Below are 13,049 nucleotides of genomic sequence, written 5' to 3' on the forward strand. Positions count from 1 at the left end.
AATAGAAGGTGAGAAAACAAGGTAACGCGAATCTTGATAAATCTCCGGTTGGCAAAAAAAAAAAAAAAAGGTTATGTATAACGAAATAAATATAATAAGATCAATAAAGTATTTAAGCAATTGTTCTGGTATTTGGGCCGTTTGCAAAAGGAAATCATCACTTAAAAATTTGGCATATGGTATTATTTAGCAGGGAAAATGACACTTGTCTCACTTAGAAATTGTTTTAATTTACCCATTTGATTTCTGGTGCTAAAACATTAACAACAACACCTGATTGTTGAAGGGTACATGTTACTTTTGAACATAAAAATTGATTATTTGACGCATGCACAAAATAAAATTATTTAATTTATAAGTTATGAGGTAACTTCTACTTTTTTTAACCTAACATTTTTTTATTATAATTTAATGTCGGGGATAAATGAAATATTAAAATTTTATAAAAGACCCACTTAGAGTCCATTTAGAATTACTTTTAGGAAGTTCAAAAATAATTTTAAAAAGTTAAATGTTAATTTTGTTATTTGATAAATTTTTTTACAAGTTATTTTGACAAAATTACTATATCCTACCACAAAATTTGAAAAATAAGTGTATATGTGCTGCTGTTGTATGAATTAAGTTGCTTATCTTTCATTTTGCCTTGCTTTAGGGCATTACAATTGATGGGGAAAAAAATGCAACAAAAGATATGAAAGAAAATGTACATGGTATTTAAGAGCACTTCTGATACAAAAAATCTCAGAATGACAAAAATTTTATTGCTTCAAAGTAATCAAAATGCAGAATTTTAATTTCTCTTTATCAGTATTCTCAATTCAGTCTTAATATTAATTTTCATAAATCATTACAATGTAAGCTAACATTTCTGTCTGGTGCGGTGTGGAACTGCAAAAGTTTACAAGAATTTCTCAAGATGAAAAAATATCACTTCTTTGTTTCTTTCAATTTGTCAATCTGCAATTCTATCTCGGGGATTTATGCTGTCGAAAACAATGTATCACTATCTTACCAAGTACTTGAAGTAATTGTGTAAGAAATGACACAGCAACAATATAAGCTGGTATGAAAGAGAGCTTGCTCTCCATTTACAGAACAGAATCAATATGCCGAAGAAAAGCCTTTGTATGGATTGCTGAATGCAGCAACGTTGCCAGGACGCGAAAAGAATTTTTTTTTCATATTGAGTTACAATTTGAATGTTATTGATTAAAGCATAACAATTTAGTTGCATATTGCAAAAGCCTAAGACTGACGTGATAGTCTGCCAGTGTATAAGACTTAAAACCGGCAGCACAATAATCAAAATAATATTCCCATGTTCGAAAGAACTTTGTCATTGAACCCTAGAGCAAGAATTTTGCTGAGAAAAGATTAATCTCATCAGGATATATTTTATGTTCTTTTATATTATGTAGACCACAAAATGTACATAAGAGAGCTAAAACATGACAAGCCGAACACAGTAATTTATATTATGATTACTGACACATCTCATTCTCCATGAAATTCTTTCTCCAACATCTAAGTGTTTGGTAGTAATGGATTCCTATATTTTCCACTTGCTCCACGCTACATTAGCAGAAGTTCGGTTAATTTTGAGGAGTAAACAAGGAGTAAAGAAAACATAACTGCACAAGAACATAAGAATAAGTGTTAAACTGTGCTAACTGCTAAATTATACCAGAGTCTGGATGCTGCAGACATGGCTGATGTTATCCTACTTAATGAAGGCAAGCATCCACCTGGGAAAATATATTCCTTCATAAAATCTGAACTTAGCCTGAACTCATTATAACGCTCATCCGGTATTGATATAAACTGAAAAGGTTACCATTCGAAACAATTAGAGCCTTTCGGCCAATCACTGAATATCAATGCAGCACAAGCAAACTGGCCAAAAGACATTACTTGAAGAACAAAAAGCCCATCTTTCGCTATCAGTGATTCGCAACAACCAAAAAACTCCTCCATGTATTCATGACCAAAGCTTCTATCATTTCGCTAAGAAAGGCCATTGAAAAACTTGTCATGTCAGCACATGCATTGTTATATATATTCTTAATCTGATGTGGTAAGTGTACTTACCAAGAAATAATTCTGTCATATTTGTTGGCTTTAGGCAGTTAATGACGATACTTGCAGAGATATAATCTGATGTGGTCCTGAGGGCAAAGATGGTTAAGGTGTTATGAATAATGAGATTACATGAGTTATCAATTTCAACTTGATTGCCATCCCTGACTTCTTTACGACTAACCATCCTCAAGGGCAGACAGAAGACAGTTACCTCTAGATCGGCTTCCTTCACTTTAATCCCTGCATATTTCAGTTGCTTCTCAGCCAAGGTTATACCTGTGTACTTGCATCCAGTTCTCTTGACTACTTCAATAGCTAAGTGTCACGGGATGAGTATTTTGCGCAGCTAACCCGTGCGGCACTTAGACAACTTTGCCGAATGTTGCTAAGTAAGCTTAGAGCTTCTCGAACTAGAGAAGAGAGCAATGGAGTTGAATAAGAAAACTTGTATTGCACAAAGAGAGATTACAATGCTTGAGTTGCTTACAATGCTTGTTGTTGTATTTGTTGAATGCAAATGCCTAATGCCATCCCATATTTATAGGGGAGGCTTGCCAAGCTCTAGAGATTCTAGAGAATTCTACAACTTCCTAGCTATTTACATGTGCTGGAATTGTATAGAGAATTCTAGAGTATTTACAAGCTCAATGTGCTAGAGTTGCCTAGAACTTTTCGGAATTGGGCTAAGCTAGCACTCTTGGCCTTGTGTTGGGCTCTTGGTGAGCAAATTGGGCTATGAATTTGGGCGGTCCACAACATCCTCCCTCACCTAAGCTCGCGGCGTCCTTGTTGCGCTCTCGTGCTTGAAGTGTTGGATGTGCTCAGCGAATTGCCACAAATCATCTTCATGTTCCCAAGTGGCTTCGCTCTCGGGGAGGTTTTTTCACTTCACAAAGTACTCACTATGTGCTGGCACGCCCCTCCTCGAAACCGTAGGGTTTGCGATGATGTAGCCCACATCTTTGTCGAACGCGGTGACAACGGCGGTTGGCGCGCGCTTCGATTTTCCGCGACTTGGGTCTCCCATGTCTTCGTGATATGGCTTGAGAAGACTCACATGAAAGACTGGATGGATCTTGAGTCTTAGCAGAAGTTGGAGTTGATATGAGACGTTGCCCATACGTCGAACAAGTCGGAAGGGTCCCTCGTAGCACCTCACTAATCCCTTGTGGACTTTTCGCAAAATCTTGAATTGTTGGGGTAAGAATTTGATCATGACTTGATCACCTTCCTTATACTCCACATGTCGTCTCCTTGTATCCGCCCATTTCTTTATTTTCCTCGCTGCTTTGTCGAGGTAGGCTCGTGTGATGTCTGCTTCCTCATGCCATTCGCGGGTGAGCTTGTGTGCCGCGGGGCTTTTCCCTCCGTAAGTTAAGGCTATGGCGTTGGGGGTCATGGGCTAAAATCCCATGATGATCTCGAATGGACTCTTGCCCGTAGCCTCACTTCGCTGTAAGTTATAAGAAAATTGGGTGATGTCGAGTAACTTCGCCCAATCCCACTGATGAGTGCTCACATAATGCCTCAAGTACATCTCGAGAAGGCCATTAATGCGCTCGGTCTGCCCATCCATTTGTGGGTGGAAGCTTGTCGAGAACTTGAGATCGGTCCCCAATATCTTGAAGAGCTCCGTCCAAAAAGGCTCAGTGAATCGAAAGTCTTGGTCGCTCACAATACTCCTTGGAACTCCCCAAATCTTCACAATGTACTTGAGGAATAGGTGAGTTGCCTCGTCAACTTTGCAATCGATGGCTGCGGCAATGAATGTGACATACTTGCTGTATCGGTCGACAACGACCATGATGCTACCGCAACCTTCGGATTTGGGTAGCGATGTGATGAAGTCCATGGAGACACTTTCTCATGGCCTTGTTGCTAGTGGTAGCGGCTCCAACAATCCCGCTGGAAGTTGATGATCCACCTTGTCTTGTTGGCACACAAGACAAGTTCATACATATGTCTCGATGTTGTCCCTCATGTGTGGCCAAAAAATACGAGGCTTGAACTAGTGCGGTGGTGCGCTCGATTCCTGGGTGACCAGCCCACTTGGAGTCGTGGCACTCCTTGATAACTTTCTTTCTCAAGTTTCCCCACCTTGGCATGAATAGCCTATCTCCTTTGGTGATGAGGATGCATTCCTCTTGCCAAAATCGCATTGTCTTGCCTTCGAGCACCATCTCCAGCAAATCATTTGCTAGCAGATCTTGTTGGAGGCCTTCCTTGATGCGTGAGACAAGGTCGGACTTTGGTTGGCTCATGCTAAGAGTTGTCAATTCGGCCTTGTGGCTTAGAGCATCTGCAACGACATTGGCTTTACACGGTTTGTACTCGAGCTGATAATCGAATTTTGCAAGGAAATCTTGCCACCATGCTTGCTTTAGACTCAACTTCTTTTGCATTTGAAAGTAGCTTGTCACTACGTTGTCCGTTATGATCGTGAAGTGAGAGCCTAGCAAGTAATGTCGCCACACTTTTAGACAATGGATTATGGTTGTCATCTCCTTTTCTTGCACCGTGTAGGGGCGTTCCGTTTTATTTAGCTTTCGACTCTCGAACGCTATAGGGTGGCTTCTTGCATGAGGACTCCTCCTATGGCGAAATCTGAGGCATCCGTTTGGATTTCGAAAGGTTTGGTGTGGTCCGAAAGAACGATGATGGGTTCTTCCGAAATTGCTCTTTTCAACTCCTCGAATGCGTGTTGGCATTCTTCGGACCAATGCCACGTTCTGTTTTTCTTGAGCATATCCGTCAAGGGTGCCGCCTTGACCGAATAGCCCTTGATGAAGCGGCGGTAGTAGTTCACCAATCCAAGGAATGAGCGGAGCTCGAGCACTTTTGAGGGAGGTTCCCATTCGAGGGTGGCCTTCACCTTGGCATTCTCCATCATGAATTTCCCGCCCGCAATCTTGTGGCCAAGGAACTCCACTTCTTGTTGGGCAAACGAGCACTTCTCCAATTTGAGGAAGAGCTCGTTGTCTCGGAGTACTTGGAAGACTTGTTGCAAATGTTGAGCATACTCCTCGAGTGTGGTGCTATACACCACTATGTCATCCAAGTACACGACCACGAAGCGGTCGAGGAATGGTTGGAGCACCTTATTCTTGAGTGTGCAAAATGTAGCGGGTGCATTAGTAAGGCCAAAAGACATCACAAGGAATTCGAAAGACCCGTACCTTATTGTGCACGTTGTCTTCGGTTCGTTTCCCTTGGCGATGCGCACTTAGTAGTACCCAGAGCGCAAATCAAGTTTGGTGAAGTACCACGCTTTGCCAAGCTGGTTGAACAAGTCCGCAATCAAGGGAATCGGATACTTGTTCGTGATGGTGATCTTGTTGAGCGCTCTATAGTCGATGCACATCCGCAGCGATCCATCATTTTTCTTTTGGAAGAGGACCGATGCATCGAATGGGGCCTTTGAGGGGCGAATGTAGCCTGCGTCCAGCAAGTTTTTGAGTTGTCTCAGCAGCTCCTCTAGTTCGGGTGGTGCCATGCGGTAGGGCGCCAAGGCTGGTGGCTTCGCGCCTTGTTCCAGCTCGATTGCATGATCTACCTTTCATCGAGATGGGAGCTTCTTCGGAAGTTCTGGAGGCATCACGTCCTTGTATTCATTGAGGACGTCTTGAATTCGCGGAGGGACTTGGCTTGGCGAGGTTCCGCTATTTCCTTCCTCGTTTAGTTCCCGAATAGAAACCAAGAAACTTGGGTCCTTATTGAAAGTCCTTTTGAATTGCATGGCGGAGAGTGTCTTCTCCTCGGACTTGCCTCGTTCCGTGGGAACCATGCATGCTTTACTCCCGTCGAGGATGCTTAGGGAGTTTGTAGCGGGCAGTGGGAAGGCTTGGACTTAGTCGAAGAATTCCATGCCGAGGACCATCTTGAAGTCATCCATCGGGACGATGGAGAAATCAAGATTTTCACTCCACGTACCGAGTGTTAAGTGCACGTCTTGTGCAATTCCTGCAATTGCCTTGGCGGGTGAGTTCACAGCTTTCATTGTGCCTCCTTCCTTGGTGGCCTTGAGGCCTAAGCGCTTGGCTTCGTCTATGGACACGAAATTGTGCGTTGCTCCCGTGTCTAGTAGCGCGTGAACAGACTGGCCATTTATCTTCTCGCTGACATACATGAGCCTTTTCTTGACGAGTGTGGGCTGTTGGTGATTGAGTATGCCGAGGCATTGAAGAGAACTCATGCTGAGTTGGGGTTCTTCCGTGGACATTGTGGGGTTGCTCTTGAGTTGGGCTGCGAGAGCATTAAGCGACCTCTTCTCCAGAAAGTCGCGTACCCAATGTGGGCCGTTGCATATGAAGCATGGGCTTTGCGGCTTTGGCGCCTCCTTCTTGCCCTCCGTTTTTCCTTGCCCGCTCTTGTTGCTAGGCGGCTTTTTCTGCCCCCAATCTTTACGGTTGTTGCCCTTGTCCTTGCGACTCTCTCCCCCACCTTTGCCTTGGCTAGACTTCTTGTCTTTGGATTGGGTAAAGTATTCGGTGAGCGATTCTGCAACGGCGATGGCGTCGTCAAGTGTTTGAACACCACGCCTATCAAGCTCGGTCTTGGCCCAATCCTTGAGGCCATTTTGGAAGTAGAAGAGCGAATCCTTATCGGACATGTCGCTTATCTCCAACATAAGGGTAGTGAACTCGTTGATGTAGTCCTGAATGCTACCCGATTGCTTGAGGCGACGTAAGCGCGCTTGCGTTTCCTTCTCTGCATTGCTTGGGGCGAACTGCTTTTGGAGTTCTTGCTTGAAGTCGGCCCAAGTGTCGATGGTGCAAATGTCTTTGCCCATCTCGCCATGCTTGCGATGCAAACATAGTTGTGCAGCGCCTCTAAGATAGGTGGGTACAGTACCCACTTTCGATGCCTCATCTCGTACACCCATGGCATCGAATTATTGATCAAGCCTAAATAGGAAGTTGTCCACGATGGTGGAGTTGCGTGTGCCATCGTATGTGTCGGGCTTTGGCACGTCAATGCGGCGCGCATCACTCGAGTTTGCGGAAGCTGGACTTACGACGAGTGTGCGCTTGTGCCATGCCCAATCCGAGCGGACTTTATCCACTTCCGCACGGACAGTGCGCAGTTCATCCTGAACAAAGCTAAGAAGTTTGAGCAACTCATCATGGAAAGAATGAAACTCACCTCGGAGAGTGTTCGCTTGCTCTTGGATGAGAGCTTTTGTTGCCACCGTGAACTCGGTGTATTCCCTCTCGAGACCGTCCACTCTTTCCTCTAATCCCTCGAGGCTATCTTGAGCGGCGGACAATGCAATTTCGAGAGTAGTCACACGAGGCTCCAACGCATCCACGGATGGGGCCTTGGACTTGCCACGAGTCTTGCCTTGGGCGCGCTCTCCCTCTCGGCCGTGGCTTGGTTCTGGTAGAACATCCACACCAACAACACCTTCTTGTGCTACGTTCGAAGGGTTGGCTATTGCTCGTGAGCTAACTTGCGTGCGTGCAAACCTTAGCTCTGATGCCACTTGTCACGGGATGAGTATTTTGTGCAGCTAACCCATGCGGCACTTAGACAACTTTGCTGAATATTGCTAAGTAAGCCTAGAGCTTCTCGAACTAGAGAAGAGAGCAATGGAGCCGAATAAGAAAACTTGTATTGCACAAAGAGAGATTACAATGCTTGAGTTGCTTACAATGCTTGTTGTTGTGTTTGTTGAATACTAATGCCTAATGCCATCCTATATTTATAGGGGAGGCTTGCCAAGCTCTAGAGATTCTAGAGAATTCTACAACTTCCTAGCTATTTACATGTGCTGAAATTGTATAGAGCATTCTAGAGTATTTACAAGCTCAATGTGCTAGAGTTGCTTAGAACTTTCCGGAATTGGGCCAAACTAGCACTCTTGGCCTTGTGTTGGGCTCTTGGTGAGCAAATTGGGCTACGAATTTGGGCGGTCCGCAACATAAGGTTCCCCAACCACATCCAATCTCAAGAACTTTTTGCCCATTACTAACTCATTGCCTAGATAATTTTAAGCATATGAAAAAATGCATAAGCATTAAGTAGATTCAGAGTTGATAAAACATTTAATGGTTTTGTATATACTCACTTTCTCAATCAGAAGAGAAGGCTTTCAAGTCTTCATCTTCGCTCTTTAAAGAAATGGGTGATCAATCAATTTTTCCTAGGAGTGAAAGAGTGTGTGTGTGTGTGTGCATATATATATGGGAAATGAAAGACACAGAATACTGCCCAAGAAGATCACTTCTCTAACCTTAAATAGGGCACATGAGTAAGTCAGTGACTCGTCCAAGAATAGGCAAAAAAGTTCGTTGCTCTAAAAACAAAGATCAAATAAGAGTTATGAGATCCTACTTGTTATTTTAGAAGGAAAAAAAGAATTTACCAGATCATAATGACGAGAGATGTGCCTGCAAGCTTGTGTGAGAGTATTTGTCCTTGAAATGTGCCGAAAGAAGTATTTTGCAGACGCAAAACCAGCAGTGAATAAAATTGGTGACCACCAACCCCTGAAGCCCGACACAGGGCGAATTACTTAATGTAATGAGACTAAGAAAACAACTGTCAACATTATATTCCAGGAGCCCCAGGAATTACAGTATACCTTTTCTGGTTTAGCCTAGAGACTGAAGAATCCAAATCTCTGTTGGCAATCAGAATCTGAAATTTAAATCAGCAAGGAAAAATCTCTAGAAGTACTACTGATGAAACAAAGTTGGTTTTGGACTCAATCTTAGCATAAACAGATTTATCTACAAAAGAAAAATCTCCATTGATATATGAGTCCGCAAGACCTAAATCTGCCTGTGTCATAATCTGAATACAACTTCCAGGATTCATCAGTTTGTTGGAATTTTGTGCATAACAAAAACATGAACAAGACTGTAAAACTCAATTTTCCCGCATTTCGATCTCTCTTAAAATAATGTCAGAAAAAAATTAAAACTGCATTACCTTCCAGTAAAACTGGGGACTGTGAATTCTCAAAACAGTTTTTAAATGATTATTTTTCCGAGTGCCCTCAAAAGTAAACATGGTGCCTCCTTCCTCGAGCAAACTGTTAAGCCAAAGAACAAATTGTATCAGTATTTCTAGAATATGACAAATTTATTATTTTAGTTCTATGTTGGTATGTAGAAACGAAAACAGGCAAACTGACATGGAAATAAGAGTGAACTCACATAATACTGCCAGTAGATATATACTGTCCAAGAAATCTAGCAACAAAAATTAGAGCCCCTGTTTCCTTCAGAGATGGTACAACTTTTTCCAAGCACACCATGCGCCGCGGTCATGCCTGCCTGGAAAGAAGCACTCCTCACCGTAAGTCATACATGAGTTAATTGATAGATCCTGTATTGTCGTGATGAACAAGTAACTTGTAAACTTTCGTTGTATTCTAAAATGTAATTAGTACTTCACTGCAGGAATAATATGTATGAGTAGTGAATTTAAGGGCACTAATTGCTACCTTTAGTCCATCCTCATGGAAGCCATAACCTGAAACAAAAGTGAAACAAATTACTGAGATGACCCAAAAATGTTAAGCTCATTAGAAATTCTAAGACATATTACTATTGGAAAGAACCGAACATCCGTGAACAATGGACAGAAAAATGACGTCGCAATTAACATTGAAACGTGACGTTTGCTATTCAAACTTAGCTGTTATGTAGTACTATATTGTTCTGCATATGAAGAAATGGTTCTAAATGAAACTAAATGTGAATGATAAAAATTTATTGATAGTGTCTAATTTCCATGCATCAGAATGCTCACCCTGATATGCTCCACGAAACCAAATGCCTCTCCTCCCTTGAATATGGCCAAGCTCAAGCGAAGCTTTTGAAGCAGCAACAAATGGAACTGGAGGGCCAGTTGACCACTTGAGCAAAGTATGTTCTGGTGCATGATCAGGATTCAGTGTTACGAGATAAGGTAGACTCGTTTCACCAAGATTCTGCAAGGTTAAGATTTAGAGATTAATTAATTCACTCAGAGACAGCCTACTCATCGGCAACATTGATGTAGCTGGCAATTATTAACATTTTAGACTACACAGAGTGCAAAACTGTCGCCAAATCGTTTAATGCATTTCTGAATTATTTCAGGTTTTACTTCATTCATTGGAACGATTAATTACATACCTGAAGCACGTTTAGCCACTATGTCAGACAAACTTTACTGTCCAGACTACCAAGAAAGCTCCATGCGCTCCATGCTGCTGGATTTTGGGGCATAGAATTTTTGTCACAATGAAGGAAAATATCACTGCCAATAGAAAGTAAACGAATGATCGCGCATTCAATAGAATCGGCTACGGAGATTCATCATTCTATCAATTTCACTATCAGTACCAGACTACCAGTTCACTGTCAAAGTTGATTTAGCAAACACTCTATACATTTTACTATCACCCTTCAAATAAAGTGGTACCTAGTGGATGAATCGTGGAGGTTGGTAATGGGAGATAGTGCCTGTAGACATACTGGAATGCACCACCTGTTCTCGTTTCATCAAATGTTGCTTGGTTTCCAAGTATTTTTAAAGCATCTGGAGCATGAAGTGCCATTACACAGCTATTGTAAAATTCTCGGGAACCATCTCCACAGACCACAGTGCAACCTGCAAGAAATCATTATTTATGGCTTCAATGATTCATATCTCTTCTTCTGCTGCTTTTGTAGGTAGCATCTTTTCTTTTCTTCTGCTGCTTTTGTAAGTGAAGGGAGAAGAGCAAACCTGAGGACATCATCCTTGAACTTATCATTTCCCGAAGCATTTGCCAAAGTAAGGATTGAGCACATTTTTCTTCTGTGCAAACAAACTGGACAAGCCATTTCTGCTACCCCATTCACAGCCTTGGCCTTTGTCTAAGCTCAATGAAAATGACATATCTGATATCTCCATATCAACCCCAAGACTCTCAAACAACTCCATCATATTTGGATAGGTTACCTGTCAGATCATTTAGAATCCACAATCAACAACCTGGCATTACATGTAACCATTATATATTTATATTCAAGAACGAAATAGGCTCACAATGAAATGTGTTAAGCCGTAAGTTTTCGTTTAGTGGGAGCTAGTTGATTCAACTATATTTTTCTATTATTTTTATAAAAATGTTCGCAATACAATTTAATATGCTTGTTAATCTATTTTAGGACTTAGAAATGAATTGACACATACCTTGACTAAATAATATATTCCGTCAGTCTAGATTTAGCGCCAAGGTGTTAAATTATAATTTGATCAATTCAAATATTCACTTAATTAATAAATTTTTATTACTCCCAAATTTATGTTATTAATTTTTGGAGATTTTATCATAATTTTATTTAAACAAAGAAATAATAGGTAAAAATACGTGGGGTTCTTAACAGCCATCGCATTGTCATCAACGCTGATTGCAATGAAGAAAAAACTTATTTACATCGTAAGTAGCGATAGCCAACCGATAGAATCATCAATCATGATTTTATTAGTTGGTTGTTCACATAACTGAAGTACAGGAGAATTTCCCTGTAAAATGACTAATGAAGAATCCTAAAATAGAGCATCAGCAGCGGTAGAATTATTTGGTATGGAGGTGCTCTAATTTTTTAAGTTATTGTTAAAGTGGTAAAAAAATTATAACTATGAAATAAAAATGATAATGTGCAATAGAGATGGTTTTTAAATAATAATTTTCACAAAATAACAAATATATTATAAATTTTTCATCAGGTAAGTGTGAGATTAAATCATCTTATTTTCTAAACCATAACAATAAAAATTTATTGTTATGGTAAAAATTTATTAAACACTTTAATGTTATAGTTTAAGAGATAACATATTTGTTTTCTTTTTTATTTTATTTTAATTTTTATTACAAAATTCTTTAATTAAAAAAGAGAAGAAAATAAAATAAAATAATAATAATAATAAGTAACGGCATCACGCCACTTTTTATGGACGAAACGTACCACATAGCCCCTTGTTGTTAGAGGTGGCGAAAACACCTGTCCGGTCCGGACCCAAACCGTACCCGGGCATTGTGGGCCGGGTATTACCCGGCCTGGGTATGAAGCCGGGTCGGTCTTAGGCATCATTTGATAAACTCGGAACCTGAATTTTATTAAAAAATATTTAAAATATATATTATTTTAAATATTTATATTTATTTGACTCATTTATTATACATATATAAAGTTTCAAACACTTAAAGTTTATATTTTCATGTCAAATTTTAATGAAATAAATTTAAAACTTATAAAATTACCAAAAAATAAAAAATATATACACATATAATATTTAAAAAATATAGAATTCGGGTACCCGAATTAAAACACAGCCCAAACCCGGACCGGTTGCATCCGGGCAGGGTCCGGTCATTGCAATACCCGGCCCGGGGTTTTGCCATCCCTACTTGTTGTCATCCAAACATTTAACTGACGGAATCAAATAGTTAAGTTCTCTTTATGTATTTTGGAGTTGATGGATTATAAGTACATTAGACAATTTTAAAGAGTGTATGTTGTTTTTCATAGAATATAACACTCTTAACTACGGTTGACTTTTGGTCTTAAATGTACGTATTTAAATCGCTCATACAACCATTTTATTTAAGGAGAGAAATAATTGTTATTAGACAATGACTTATTACTTAATTAAAATTAAAAAAAAAATCAGCACTAAAATACTAAAGTTCACGCATTACCCGTTACTTTCTTTTTCCAAAAATGAGAAACGGACGGAGGAAAATGCCTAAAGCTCCCAAAATGCAGCATCGGCCTAAAAAGCTAATGATTAATTCATTGGATGAGATCACATCGGCACTCACGTTATCATCATCAATTTAATGGTAAAATGGTCCTCTCCCAAAGTCTCAGCGGGGTACATACACCAATCACATAATCTTAAAAAATGTAATTTTATTTTCTTTCAAATCCTTAGCCGAAAACAAATTGACAGCTCTCCAACGAAGGAGCTTCACATTGCACTCC

The 13,049-nt window shown here is 40.4% G+C and overlaps 1 pseudogene; it reads right to left on the reverse strand.

The window, feature by feature from the left end:
• Positions 1 to 1,497: 1,497 nt before the first annotated feature.
• LOC127903664 (uncharacterized) lies at positions 1,498 to 11,001 on the reverse strand (annotated as a pseudogene).
• Positions 11,002 to 13,049: the final 2,048 nt, after the last annotated feature.

This window comes from Citrus sinensis, chromosome 1, assembly GCF_022201045.2.
Source record: "Citrus sinensis cultivar Valencia sweet orange chromosome 1, DVS_A1.0, whole genome shotgun sequence".
NCBI lineage: Eukaryota > Viridiplantae > Streptophyta > Magnoliopsida > Sapindales > Rutaceae > Citrus > Citrus sinensis.